Below are 14,180 nucleotides of genomic sequence, written 5' to 3'. Positions count from 1 at the left end.
TGATAATAATAATAATGGCGTTTGTTAAGGGCTGGGGAGGAGGAGGAGATGAAGGAGGGGGCTGAGTGTGGGAAGGCCTCCTGGAGGAGATGAGCTCTCAGTAGGGCTCTGAAGAGAAGCCGCGTGGCTCAGTGGAAAAGAGCCCGGGCTTTGGAGTCAGAGGTCACGGGTTCAAATCCCAGCTCCGCCAACTGTCAGCTGTGGGACTTTGGGCAAGTCAATCAATCAATCAATCGTATTTATTGAGCGCTTACTGTGTGCAGAGCACTGGACTAAGCGCTTGGGAAGCCCAAGTTGGCAACATCTAGAGACGGTCCCTACCCAACAGCGGGCTCGCAGGCTAGAAGTCCCTTCCCTTCTCTGTGCTTCAGTTCCCCCATCTGTCAAATGGGGATGAGGGCTGTGGGCCCCCAACCCCGCGTGGGACCACCTGATCATCATCATCATCATCAATCGTATTTATTGAGCGCTTACTGTGTGCAGAGCACTGGACTACGCACTTGGGAAGTCCAAGTTGGCAACATCTAGAGACAGTCCCTACCCAACAGTGGGCTCACAGTCTAAAAGGGGGAGACAGAGAACAAAACCAAACACACTAACAAAATGAAATAGACTAGATATGTACAAGTAAAATAAATAAACTGAGTAACAAATATGCACAAACATATATACATATATACAGGTGCTGTGGGGAAGGGAAGGAGGTAGGATGGGGGGGATGGAGAGGGGGAGAGGAAGGAGGGCCCTTGTTATCACCAAGTTACATTCACGACAACCTCATTCGCACCTACTCAGCCCTCCTGTCCCGCCGTCGACCCCCGGCCCCCGTCCTCCCCCGGGCCCGGAATGCCCTCCCTCTGCCCATCCGCCAAGCTAGCTCTCTTCCTCCCTTCAAGGCCCTACTGAGAGCTCACCTCCTCCAGGAGGCCTTCCCACACTGAGCCCCCTCCTTCCTCTCCCCCTCGTCCCCCCCTCCATCCCCCCATCTTACCTCCTTCCCTTCCCCACAGCACCTGTATATATGGATATATGTTTGTACATATTTATTACTCTATTTATTCTACTTGTATCTATCTATTCTATTTATTTTATTTTGTTAGTATGTTGGGTTGTGTTCTCTGTCTCCCCCTTCTAGACTGTGAGCCCACTGTTGGGTAGGGACCGTCTCTATATGTTGCCAACTTGTACTTCCCAAGCGCTTAGTGCAGTGCTCTGCACACAGGAAGCGCTCAATACGACTGATTGATTGATTGAGGTGAGCTCTCGGTAGGGCCTTGAAGGGAGGAAGAGAGCGATCACCTTGTCATCATCATCATCAATCGTATTTATTGAGCGCTTACTATGTGCAGAGCACTGGCCTAAGCGCTTGGGAAGTACAAATTGGCAACATCTAGAGACGGTCCCTACCCAACAGTGGGCTCACAGTCTAGAAGCGGGAGACAGAGCACAAAACCAAACATACTAACAAAATAAAATAAATAGAATAGATATGTACAAATAAAATAATCAATCAATCATATTGAGCGCTTACTATGTGCAGAGCACTGTACTAAGCGCTTGGGAAGGACAAATTGGCAACATCTAGAGACAGTCCCTCCCCAACAGTGGGCTCACAGTCTAAAAGGGGGAGACAGAGCACAAAACCAAACATACTAACAAAATAAAATAAATAGAATAGATATGTACAAATAAAATAATCAATCAATCAATCGTATTTATTGAGCGCTTACTGTGTGCAGAGCACTGTACTAAGCGCTTGGGAAGTCCAAGTTGGCAACATCTAGAGACGGTCCCTATCCAACAGTGGGCTCACAGTCTAAAAGGGGGAGACAGAGAACAAAACCAAACATACTAGCAAAATAAAATAAATAGAATAGATATGTACAAGTAAAATAATCAATCAATCAATCAATCGTATTTATTGAGCGCTTACTATGTGCAGAGCACTGTACTAAGCGCTTGGGAAGGACAAGTTGGCAACATCTAGAGACGGTCCCTACCCAACAGTGGGCTCACAGTCTAAAAGGGGGAGACGGACAACAAAACCAAACATACTAGCAAAATAAAATAAATAGAATAGATATGTACAAATAAAATAATCAATCAATCAATCATATTGAGCGCTTACTATGCGCAGAGCACTGTACTAAGCGCTTGGGAAGTACAAATTGGCAACATCTAGAGATAGTCCCTACCCAACAGTGGGCTCACAGTCTAAAAGGGGGAGATGGAGAACAAAACCAAACATACTAGCAAAATAAAATAAATAGAATAGATATGTACAAATAAAATAATCAATCAATCAATCAATCAATCGTATTTATTGAGCGCTTACTATGTGCAGAGCACTGTACTAAGCGCTTGGGAAGGACAAATTGGCAACATCTAGAGACGGTCCCTACCCAACAGTGGGCTCACAGTCTAAAAGGGGGAGACGGACAACAAAACCAAACATACTAGCAAAATAAAATAAATAGAATAGATATGTACAAATAAAATAATCAATCAATCAATCATATTGAGCGCTTACTATGCGCAGAGCACTGTACTAAGCGCTTGGGAAGTACAAATTGGCAACATCTAGAGACAGTCCCTACCCAACAGTGGGCTCACAGTCTAAAAGGGGGAGACGGACAACAAAACCAAACATACTAGCAAAATAAAATAAATAGAATAGATATGTACAAATAAAATAATCAATCAATCAATCACATTTATTGAGCGCTTGCTGTGTGCAGAGCACTGTACTAAGCGCTTGGGAAGGACAAATTGGCAACATCTAGAGACAGTCCCTACCCAACAGTGGGCTCACAGTCTAAAAGGGGGAGACGGAGAACAAAACCAAACATACCAACAAAATAAAATGAATAGATGTGTACAAATAAAATAATCAATCAATCATATTTATTGAGCGCTTACTATGTGCAGAGCACTGTACTAAGCGCTTGGGAAGGACAAATTGGCAACATCTAGAGACAGTCCCTACCCAACAGTGGGCTCACAGTCTAAAAGGGAGAGAGAGAACAAAACCAAACATACCAACAAAATAAAATGAATAGATATGTACAAATAAAATAATCAATCAATCATATTTATGGAGCGCTTACTATGTGCAGAGCACTGTACTAAGCGCTTGGGAAGGACAAATTGGCAACATCTAGAGACGGTCCCTACCCAACAGTGGGCTCACAGTCTAAAAGGGGGAGACGGAGAACAAAACCAAACATACTAACAAAATAAAATAAATAGAATAGATATGTACAAGTAAAATAGAGTAATAAATATGTACAAACATATATCCAAATATACAGGTGCTGTGGGGAAGGGAAGGAGGTAAGAAGAGGGGGAGAGGAAGGAAGGGGCTGAGTGTGGGAAGGCCTCCTGGAGGAGGGGAGCTCTCAGCAGGGCCTTGAAGGGAGGAAGAGAGCGATCACGTTGTCAGCTCCCCAGCGCTTAGCACAGTGCTTGGCACAAAGTAAGCGCTTAATAGATGCCATCGTTATTATTATTATTTGAAGGCAGGGAGGTGCGAAGCGCCGAGCCCCAACAACGGGGTCCCCGGGGCGTGGGGGGAGGGGGGGACCCCGGCCCGGCCCGGCCCGGCCCCTCACCTTGAGGACGCGGATGCCGCCGGTCCGTTGCCTGGCGACGGTGTTGGGCGGCTCGGGGGGCTCCGGGGGCTCGGGGGGCTCGGGGGGCTCCGGGGGCCCCCCGGGACCCGGCTCCACCTCCCCCATCGGCGCCTCGGGCCGACGCCGAGGCCACAGACCCGGACGCACGACCGGCGCCACGGCGCGCGACACCACACACACACACACACACACACACACACACACACACACACACACGGCGCACACACACGGCGCACGCGCGCGGGCCCGGGCGCCAGACGGCGGCCGCACGGGCCACGCCCCTACGAGGGAACCACGCCCCCGGCGCGGGGGCACGTTCTCTACCGCGACCCACGGGCCACGCCCCCATCGTCGGCAGGCCACGCCCCCTTACGATGGAGCCACGCCCCCTGCGTCGCAAGGCCGCGCCCCCTGCTTGGGGGCACGTTCCCAACACTGGAACCACGCCCCCTGCGCGGGGGCGCGCTCCCACCTCGACCCACGGGCCACGCCCCCCGCGTAGGCAGGCCACGCCCCATACGATCGGGCCACGCCCCCTGCGTCGTATGGCCACGCCCACCTCGAAACCGGGGGCACGCCCCCATGGAAGATAGGCCACGCCCCCGGGGGTCGAGACACGCCCCCTGCGTCGGACGGCCACGCCCCCAGCGCGGGCACTTTCCCAGCACTGGAACCACGCCCCCTGCGTCTGATGGCCACGCCCCCTTCTCGGGGGCGCGTCTCCGCCTCGAACCTGGGGACACGCCCTCAGCGTCGATAGGCCACGCCCCCCGCTGGGACCGCCCCCCATGCGCCGGATGGCCACGCCCCCTGCGTGGGGGCACATTCCCAGCACTGGAACCACGCCCCCTGCGTCTGATGGCCACGCCCACTGCGCGGGTGCACCCTCACTACACTGGAATCACGCCCCCCAGCGTCGGTAGGCCACGCCCTTGCGATGGAACCACGCCCTCTGCGTCGGATGGCCACGCCCCGTGCACTGGAACCACGCCCCCTGCGTCGATAGGCGGTGCCCCCTACACTGGAACCACGCCCTCTGTGCCTGTAGGCCACGCCCTGTGCGATGGAGCCACGCCCCCTGCGTCGGATGGTCACGCCCCCAGCGTCGGTAGGCCTCGCCCCCTACACTGAAATCCTCCCCCTCCCCATCCCCCCCCCCGCCTTACCTCCTTCCTCTCCCCACAGCACCTGTATATATGTATATATGTTTGTGCGGATTTATTACTCTATTTATTTTATTTGTACATATTTCTTCTATTTTATTTTGTTAATATGTTTTGTTTTGTTCTCTGTCTCCCCCTTCTAGACTGTGAGCCCACTGTTGGGTAGGGACCGTCTCTAGATGTTGCCAACCTGTACTGCCCAAGCGCTTAGTCCAGTGCTCTGCACACAGTAAGCGCTCAATAAATACGATTAATGAATGAATGAATGAATGAATGAAACACGCCCCCTGCGTCGCATGCCCACGCCCCCTGCTCGGGGCACGCTCCCACCTCGAACCACGGGCCACGCCCCCAACCGCGATAGGCCACGCCCCTACGGCGGAACCACGCCCTGCGTTGGATGGCCACGCCCCCTGCGCGTCCCACCCATCCCACGGGCCACGCCCCCAACGTCGATAGGCCACGCCCCTGCTTTGGAGCCACGCCCCTCCGTCTGGTGGCCACGCCCCATACGACGGAGCCCCACGCCCCCTTCGACGGAACCACGCCCCCTGCGTCGGATGGCCACGCGCTTCTGCGTCCGATGGCCACGCCCCCAGCGCGGGGGCACGTTTTCCGCCGCGACCCACGCCATCGGTGATAGGCCACGCCCCCCACACTGGAACCACGCCCCTTGCGTCGGGTGGCCACGCCCCCTGCGCGGGCACGCTCCCTCCTCGACCCACGGCCACGCCCCTAGCGTCGGTAGGCCACGCCCCTACACCCGAACCACGCCCCTGCGTCGGCTGGCCACGCCCCCTACGCGGGTCCACACCTCCTGCGCGGGGGGGCACTCCCGCTCCTCATTCATTCATTCAATCGTATTTATTGAGCGCTTACTGTGTGCAGAGCACTGGACTAAGCGCCTGGGAAGTACAAGTTGACAACATATAGAGACGGTCCCTACCCAACAGCGGGCTCACAGTCTAGAAGGGGGAGACAGACAACGGAACAAAACATATTAACAAAATAAAATAAGTAGAATAAATATGTACAAATAAAATAAATAGAGTAACAAATCCGTACAAACATATAGACATATATACAGGTGCTGTGGGAAGGGGAAGGAGGTATGGCGGGGGGGATGGGGAGGGGGAGGAGGGGGAGAGGTAGGAGGGGGCTCAGTGTGGGAAGGCCTCCTGGAGGAGGTGAGCTCTCAGAAGGCCACACCCCCAGGGTGGGCAGACCACGCCCCCAGTGCGGACAGGCCACGCCCCCTCATCGGGGAACACGCCCCGCCCTAGGACACATCGACGCACGGCGGGAGGAGGATGGCGCGGGGGCGGGGCTCGGCCCCTGCTCCGTGCCCATTGGCGGAGCTTGGCCCCCGCTCCGTGCCCATTGGCGGAGCTCGGTCCCCGCTCCGTGCCCATTGGCGGAGCTCGGCCCCCGCTCCGTGCCCATTGGTGGAGCTCAGCCCCCGCTCCGTGCCCATTGGAGGACCTTGGCCCCCGCTCCGTGGCCATTAGTGGAGCTCGGCCCCCGCTCCGCGCCCATTGGCGGAGCTCGGCCCCCGCTCCGCGCCCATTGGTGGAGCTCGGCCCCCGCTCCGCGCCCATTGGTGGAGCTCGGCCCCCGCTCCGCGCCCATTGGTGGAGCTCGGCCCCGCTCCGTGCCCATTGGTGGAGCTCGACCCCCGCTCCGCGCCCACTGGCGGAGCTCGGTCTCCGCTCCGTGCCCATTGGTGGAGCTCGCTCCCCGCTCCGTTCCCATTGGAGGAGTTCGGTCCCCGCTCCGTGCCCATTGGTGGAGCTCGCTCCCCGCTCTGTGCCCATTGGCGGAGCTCGGCCCCCGGTCCGTTCCCATTGGAGGAGCTCGTCCCCACTCCGTGCCCATTGGCGGAGCTCGGCCCCCGCTCCGTTCCCATTGGAGGAGCTCGTCCCCCTTCCGTGCCCATTGGCGGAGCTCGGCCCCCGCTCCGCGCCCATTGGCGGAGCTCGGCCCCCGCTCCGTTCCCATTGGCGGGGCTCGACTCGTACTCCGTGCCCATTGGCGGAGCTCGGCCCCCGCTCCACGCCCATTGGTGGAACTCAGCCCCTGCTCCGTACCCATTGGCGGGGCTCCGTCTGCTCCGTTGCCATTAATAATAATAATAATGGTACTTGTTAAGCGCTATGTGTCGAGCACTGTTCTAAGCGCTGCGGAGGATACAAGGTGCTCAGATTGCCCCACGTGGGGCTCACAGTCTTCATCCCCATTTCACAGGTGAGGTCACTGGGGCCCAGAGAATAATGATAATAATAATAATAATAATAATAATAATAATGATGATGGGATTTGTTCAGCACTATGTGTGAAGCCCTGTTCTAAGCACTGGGGAGGATACAAGGTGATCAGGTTGCCCCACGGGTGCTCGCTCACAGTCTTCATCCCCAGTTTACAGATGAGGGAACTGAGGCCCAGAGAAGTGAAGTGACTTGCCCAAAGTCACACAGCTGACAAGTGGAAGAGCCGAGATTAGAACCCGTGACCTCTGACTCCCAAGCCCATGCTCTCTCCACTGAGCCAAGGTGCTTCTCAATAATTATGGTATTTGCTAAGCGCTCACTATGTGCCAAACACCATTCTAAGCGTTGGGGTAGATACGAGGTTTATTTATTTATTACCATATTTATTTATTTTACTTGTACATATTTATTCTACTTATTTTATTAATATGTTTTGTTTTGTCCTCTGTCTCCCCCTTGATAGGGATTAAGACTGTGATCCCCAGTGGGACAATCTGATCACCTTGTATCTCCCCCCAGCGCTTAGAACAGTGCTCTGTGTATAGTAAGCGCTTAAATACCATCATCATTATTATTATTATGAGATAATTGAGGCACCGAGAAGTGACTTGCCTAAGGTCACGCAGCAGACAAATGGCAGAGCCTGGATTATGTTATATTGTGTGTTAGGTTCATTCATTCATTCATTCAATCGTATTTATTGAGCGCTTACTGTGTGCAGAGCACTGGACTAAGCGCTTGGGAAGTCCAAGTTGGCAACATATAGAGACGGTCCCCATGCAGCAGCGGGCTCACAGTCTAGAAGGGGGAGACAGAGAACAAAACATATTAACGAAATGAAATAGAATAAATATGTACAAATAAAATAGAGTAATAAATCTGTACAAATATATATACAGGTGCTGTGGGGAGGGGAAGGAGGTAAGGCGGGGGGGGGATGGAGTGGGGGAAGGCCTCATTGAACGCAAAGGTAGTTACAAGATAATCACGTTGGATACAGTCCCTGTCCCATATGGGGCTCACAGTCTTAATCCTCATTTTACAGATGAGGAAACTGAGGCACAGAGAAGCGACTAGTCCAAGGTCACACAGCGGGTAAGTGGCAGAGACAGCTCCCAAACCCAGGCTCTTGCCACTGAGCCACAATGCTTCTCTAATACTAAATTATAATATATTATAATACTAATAATAATGATGGCATTTTTTTTCTTTTTTTAAAATGGTATTTATTAAGCACTTACTGTGTGCAAAGCACTGTTCTAAGCGCTGGGGAGGTTACAAGGTGATCAGGTTGTCCCCCGAGGGGGCTCACAGTCTTAATCCCCATTTTACAGATGAGGTAACTGAGGCCCAGAGAAGTGAAGTGACTTGCCCAGGTCCATGCTCCATCCCTTAGGCCATGCTGCTTCTGTGTGGGGAAATAGCCCACTAAATTATAATTGAATCAGTCCAGCTTTGCAAATAAATACAAAAATTGAACCACCTTGTAGACAGTAGATAGGAAGTAAAAATGAATTAAATCAACGCTCAAGTACTCACTCCTCCGGCATAATTATTTCAGACATTTCTAACAAAAGGTGATTTGCCAAAGTACTCTTAATTTTCCCCCTGCTTCGGCATTTCGAAGCTTTAAGTGGGTACAAGAATAGGGCTGAAAATAGTTTTCAGTGAGGAAACTTAAAAATTCCTTTAATTCTCATTGAGGGATTCTAATGCTATTCCTGCCCTATGTTAACGACTATGTTTCATTATTTCTTCCAAAAATGGAGATTTTTTTCTTACAGAGCCCTTACATCCTTTGAAGCAGTTTGTTAGGAATTTACGAGCACCGAACCAATAATCTTTAGATATTTGAATCAGGAAAATTACAATCACCTCTTCTTAATTACTGCAGCGAGCCTGGCCCAAATAACCGCCTTATTAAAACTGAGGCACTTTTTTAATCATCTAGATGGGACTCTGACAATTAATCGATAGCATGTATTGAAGGACAGCATGGTGACGTGGAAAAGAACTGACCAGCAACCTAGAGGTTTGAATTTGAGCTCTGCTACCAGCCTGCTGTGTGACCTTAGGCAACCCACTTAACCTCTCTGTACCTCAGGTTTCTCATCTGCAAAAGAGATATGATAACGGCTGTCTTTTCAGCTATCTCTCAGGGTTGTCGGGAGGGCAAAAATGAGAAGTAATGTGAGTGCACTTTGGAAATCATCATCATCATCAATCGTATTTATTGAGCGCTTACTATGTGCAGAGCACTGGACTAAGCGCTTGGGAAGTACAATTTGGCAACATACAGAGACAGTCCCTACCCAACAGTGGGCTCACAGTCTAAAAGGGGGAGACAGAGAACAAAACCAAACATACTAACAAAATAAAATAAATAGAATAGCTATGTACAAGTAAAATAAATAAATAGAGAAATAAAAGGTCTATGCAAAAACCAAGGTATCTTTATAACCTTGCTCAGTACACTGTAGTTTGGGAGAATTCCCCCCCGCCCTACCTCCTTCCCCTCCCCACAGCACCTGTATATATGTTTGTACATATTTATTACTCTATGTATTTTACTTGTACATATTTACTATTCTATTTATTTTGTTAACGATGTGCATCTAGCTTTACTTCTATTTATTCTGGTGGCTTGACACCTGTCCACATGTTTTGTTTTGTTGTCTGTCTCCCCCTTCTAGACTGTGAGCCCGTTGTTGGGTAGGGACGGTCTTTATATGTTGCCAACTTGGACTTCCCAAGCGCTTAGTACAGTGCTCTGCACACAGTAAGCGCTCAATCAATACGATTGATTGAATGAATGAATTAGTAGCCATAATCCCTGACCTCAAGGAGATCGCACTCTAGAAGAAGAGACGAACACGGAAATAAATTACAGCTAGGAGGAAGTAGAGAATAAAAATATGTACACAAATGCTACTGGGAGACAGGAATACCTTTGTACTTAAGTGTACAGAAGTACTGAAATGGTAGTTGGAGTTATATAGTAAGGGTATTTTTTTAATGGTATTTGTTACGTGCTTACTACATCATCATCATCATCATCATCAATCGTATTTATTGAGCGCTTACCATGTGCAGAGCACGGTACTAAGCGCTTGGGAAGGACAAATTGGCAACATATAGAGACAGTCCCTACCCAACAGTGGGCTCACGGTCTAAAAGGGGAAGACGGAGAACAAAACCAAACATACTAACAAAATAAAATAAATAGAATAGATATGTACAAGTAAAATAGAGTAATAAATATGTACCAACATATACACATATATACAGGTGCTGTGGGGAAGGGAAGGAGGTAAGAAGGGGGGGATGGAGAGGGGGACGAGGGGGAGAGGAAGGAAGGGGCTCAGTCTGGGAAGGCCTCCTGGAGGAGGTGAGCTCTCAATACTACATGCCAGCCACCGTACTAAGCGCTGGGGTAGATACAAACTAATCAGGTTGGACACAGTCCATGTCCCACATGGGAGTCACAAGACCTGGATTCTAATCCTGACTCCGTCACTTTCCTGCTGTGACACCTCGGGCAAGTCGCTTCCCTGTGCCTCAGTTTCCTCCATTGTAAAATGGGATTCAATATCTGTTCACAGTAAATGCTCAATAAATATCACTACTTGATTGAGCAGGGCTAGTAGGGAGAGTAAAGAAGCTCTGAAGGTTAAAATATTACTTTCTGAGGGTGGTTCTAGTGGATTAGTGTCAGGTGGTAAATATGTCCCAGTCACAGTCCCCTTTTAGACTGTGAGCCCACTGTTGGGTAGGGACTGTCTCTATATGTTGCCAACTTGGACTTCCCAAGCGCTTAGTACAGTGCTCTGCTCACAGTAAGCGCTCAATAAATACGATTGATTGATTGAGTGCTCAGGTTACTAGGTGCCTGATGACATTTCCTGTGTTTGGACTACATAAGACTTTATTCATATTACTGTATGTCTCCCCCCGCTAGACGGTAAGCTTATTATGGGCAGGGAACATGCCTGCTAAGTCAGTTGTACCGTACTCTTCCAAGCACCTGATACAGCGCTCTGCACATAGTAAGTGCTCAATAAATACGATTGCTTAATAGCGAGAAGCTTAAGGGGGCACAGTTGAAGTCTGAATGACCAAAGCTCACAGTCGACAACAGCAAAAGAAAAGGTAATTAAAATAGTCTTGACAGAGAAAAGGCCTACTACCTGACTGCTAAAATTTACCACAAGATACAAGTCGGTGGTCCAAGGCGCTGAACTAGGCCCAAACATCCATTATTTATTTATATTAATGTCCGTCTCCCCAGCTAGACCGTAAGCTCGTTGCAGGCAGGGAAAATGGCAACCAATTTTGTTATACTGTACTCTTCCCAGCTCTGAGAATAATGCTCTGCAAGCAGAAAGAGCTCACTGAATACCACTGATTGATCTGCGGCACAGGAAACCTAGGAAATACGTAGTCAGCAGGTAAACTCCCAGAATGAGGATGTTTGATTCTCCCTCTCCTACGAATATTAACAATAACAACAACAATAATTGTGGAACTTGTTAAGCAGTATGTTGCCAAGCACTGGGTTAGACACAAGGATGAACACAAACCCATCCCTCACGGGGCTCACAGTCTAAGCAGGAGGGAGTAGGATTTACTCTCCATTTTACAGTCATTCATTCAATCGTATTTATTGAGCGCTTACTGTGTGCAGAGCACTGGACTAAGCGCTTGGGAAGTACAAGTTGGCAACACATAGAGACGGTCCCTACCCAACAACGGGCTCACACTCTAGAAGGGGGAGACAAAACATGTAGACAGGTGTCAAAGTCATCAGAACAAATAGAATTGCCCTTAAATAGAAAAATGGTTAAGGAAGGTAATGCTTGGGGAAGGATGATGAGTTCATTTTTAACAATATTCAGTTTAAGGTGTCATTCACTCAATTGTATTCACCGAGCGCTTACTGTGTGAAGAGCACTATACTAGGCACTTGGAAAGTACAGTTCGGCAATAAAGAGACAATCCCTGCCCACTGTGGGCTTACAGTCTAGAAGGGGGGAGAAAGACCTCAAAACAAGTAAATAGGCATCAATATAAGTGAATAGAATTATAGATATATACACATCAAAACAGGTAAACAGGCATTCTTGGGTACCCAGATGTAAATGTACCAAAGGCAGGATAGCAGGTGGAAGGTTAGGACTGTTGATATAGATTTAGATGGCATCTATATAGAGATGGTATTTGAGAAAACTTTAGTAGTTCAGAACTACAAAAGGGAGGATGTGTCATCAGCAATGTCACCAGCACCTCCTAAAAGTCATTCTCAAAATCAATTCATCAGGCAATAGTGTTTATTGAGCCCTTACTATGTGCACAACATTTAACTAAGCATTTAGATGAGGTAACGGGCACAGAGAAGTTAAATGACTCGCCCAAGGTCACACAGCGGACAGGTCGGAGCCAGAATTAGAACCCAGGTACTCCGACACCCAGGCCGGTGCTCTTTCCACTAGGACATGCTGGTTCTTAAAAAAGGCAGAGGAAACACCGCCTGGGATTTCACTAGGAACAAATTGTGATGAGCTATTGTAGAGTACTTTAGGGCAGGATCAACATTACTTCTTAATACCTCATTTCATCTTTAAAAGATATATTAAACACCAATTGGATTGAGTACTTTTGCCCACTTTGAACTACCCACTTTCACCTCTTACCTACGAAGGTGACAGAAATGACACTTCCCTAGGTCAAGGAGAAATATATCCTGTTTGCCAAAAGATGATTAAACTACACTTTTCGAAGCCACCCATCTAATCTGTTGGCCATCAAGATTATACAGTACAGCTGCCTGGGAAGGAATTATTTTTAGGGATAAAAATAATCCTCCTTTTCAGATCAATACAAATGCAGTTTCTTCCCAATTCAAACCAATTTCAAAGTTCTTCCCTCCCACCTCCCCACCAAAAGAACAAGTCTTACCCTCCAACAACTTCCGTTTTTTTTTTTCCACAGCTTGGAAAACTCATAATAATAATAATAATTATGATACTTATGTGCTGAGCACTGTTCTAAGCACTGGTGTAGATGCAAGTTAATCAATTTGGATACGGTCCCTGTCCCACATTGAGATCACACTCTTAAGCCCCACTTTATACAGATGAGGTAACTGAGGCATAGAGAAGTTAAGTGACTTGCTCAAGGTCACACACAGCAAACGGTGGAGCCGAGATTAGAACCCATGACCTTCTCACTCCCAGGCCCATGCTCTATCACGGCAAAGTTGCCTTATTTATTAAACAGAGATGATAATACTGATCTAGGTTCTAGATTTGTGGCCAAATTTTTTTTAAAAAAATCCTTAAAGCCTTTTACATGATCAAATTCTTAGAATACAGGTACAGGAAACGGAAAGTCTGAAGCGCACAAATTCACCTGACAAAGTTGAATTTCATTGAACATCTATTATTGGAGTGAGACTATTGCAGTTTTTGCATTCTTTTTATTTACACACATATGGATACTTTTCCATTTCTAAAAATTCACCTAAATTCAACACCGCAAAGGAACAACTGAACCTACAAGCCAGACAAGCTCTTTAACTGAGTTGTCAAAACGTGTTCCACAGGCGACAGTTTGAAACTACTGTGTGTATATGCTATCCTCCCTCCACATTTTTGAGAACATCTCTGGCAGTTCTTTCCAAAATCATTAGTGACAGCAGTGTAATAATCTGAATTCCCAATTAACGGATCTCACCTGTAGTGAAAATAATTCATTCGTAATGGACTCAGAACACAATTCACTTTGACTAGTTCATTCTTCCCCTAGTCCTGAGACTGCTACAACTTAGAATTTCACAAGCCAGGAACCAAATGACAAAAGTCCCACACAATTGTAGCTGAGAAGTGTAAAGATTCCTTCCAAGTGTGTACCTTTTATTGTTTTCATGTGTGAATTAACGTGGGTGTAACCTTAATAATGACTTTAAATTGTTCAGGGGCTTTCCTGTTTTACTTTACTCACCTTGGATTACCCAAATTCAGTGACTCTCCTGCCTTTTAAAGTACCCAGGTTCCTACCTCCTGTAGTAAGAATCCATCCTTCAATTCCTGATCTGCTTTTTAAGAAGTCACGAGGCACGG

At 48.6% G+C, this 14,180-nt stretch overlaps 1 protein-coding gene across 1 annotated transcript in view; it reads right to left on the bottom strand.

Moving 5' to 3' along the window:
• PHLPP2 (PH domain and leucine rich repeat protein phosphatase 2) overlaps nt 1–3,693 on the bottom strand; it is a 75,104-nt gene extending 71,411 nt beyond the window's left edge. Inside the window, exon 1 of the mRNA XM_038754446.1 lies at nt 3,612–3,693. The gene's annotated coding sequence lies outside the window, so the exon portion shown is untranslated. The remainder of the gene's footprint in view (nt 1–3,611) is intronic.
• Between the last annotated feature and the right edge of the window lie 10,487 nt (nt 3,694–14,180).

This window comes from Tachyglossus aculeatus, chromosome 11, assembly GCF_015852505.1.
Source record: "Tachyglossus aculeatus isolate mTacAcu1 chromosome 11, mTacAcu1.pri, whole genome shotgun sequence".
Taxonomy (NCBI): Eukaryota; Metazoa; Chordata; class Mammalia; order Monotremata; family Tachyglossidae; genus Tachyglossus; species Tachyglossus aculeatus.
Note: the sequence above shows the minus strand (reverse complement) of the source record. Positions and strands in the feature narration are given on the sequence as shown.